Source organism: Penaeus monodon, chromosome 15 (genome assembly GCF_015228065.2).
Source record: "Penaeus monodon isolate SGIC_2016 chromosome 15, NSTDA_Pmon_1, whole genome shotgun sequence".
NCBI classification, from domain to species: Eukaryota; Metazoa; Arthropoda; class Malacostraca; order Decapoda; family Penaeidae; genus Penaeus; species Penaeus monodon.
The window spans coordinates 27,881,066-27,882,142 of NC_051400.1; the positions used below are offsets into that span (position 1 = coordinate 27,881,066).

Genomic DNA, 1,077 nt, shown 5'->3' on the forward strand with positions numbered 1-1,077 from the left:
TGAAATGAGCTATCTTTTGAATTAGTTATAATACATTGGCAACTTTAAATAATTTCTAAATAGTGTAGTTTACTCTGTACTTACAAGTCTGTTTCTCTGCTTAATATTCATTATTGTAATCCTGATAATACTAATATTTTTCATTCTAAGAAAATTACTCAAGACTGTTACTTCTATGGATAGACCTATTGCAACTATCACCTTTATTTGAAATAGCAGGCATTCCTTCTCCTCGATAGTCTTATATTTTCCAAATAGCAGTTCCTGTTTGTTATAAATTACCCATATATCAATATTGTCTAGGTAAACACCAATCTATTGACACTGAGGAAAATTTATTTGATATACAAAATTCATTCAAGTCCCGCAACAGGGGCACAGCCTTCTGAATTCCCTTTTTTTTCTTGAATTAATCAATTGTATATGGGCCCTTTTTAAAAGTCTGAATGCAACGGAGATATCACGGAAGACTACTCGTATTTTAGACTGCCTCATTATACTTTTTCAAAAATCTGTTTCTATACTGATAATCTGCTGAAATCAATGGTATGACAAGATAAACAAAGCATAATTGGACACAAGTAAACATTCTGATGAATTTGATCATTTCTTTGCTATTGTCCATTCTAAGCATAGATCAGGTACAATAAACTCTCCCTTTAGTAACTGTTCATGTTAGGTGCTTTTACACAAAATCACATTAACTAATAATGCACTTGGCCAGAAATACAGTTGCAACACTTGTCAAATCATAACCATTCAACAATTTTGTCTTCTTTTGCTCCTTGGATAACCATCCAAAATGAATTTGAAATTTATACAATGAATATTGCCACTTCATCAAGGACTATCTATAACTATTTATAGCTATTACTTTCCTAAACTACTGAATGCAGAAATAGTATCTAGTTGTTTTTCAGTAGAATGAATGAATAGGCAACTAAAATTACAAAGTTAACAATATACATATAATACAAATAAAGATTACACATGATATTAAAAGGTGAAGAATCAGATTATCAGGCATAACACAATCATTTGTATCAAAATACAATAGTTCTTACCTAACAACCAACC

General features: G+C 30.4%; 1 protein-coding gene across 1 annotated transcript in view; it reads right to left on the reverse strand.

Annotated features, from left to right (window-relative positions):
- LOC119582292 (protein Spindly-like) overlaps positions 1 to 1,077 on the reverse strand; it is an 8,812-nt gene that overhangs the window by 2,143 nt on the left and 5,592 nt on the right. The gene's annotated exons all lie outside the window — the stretch shown is intronic.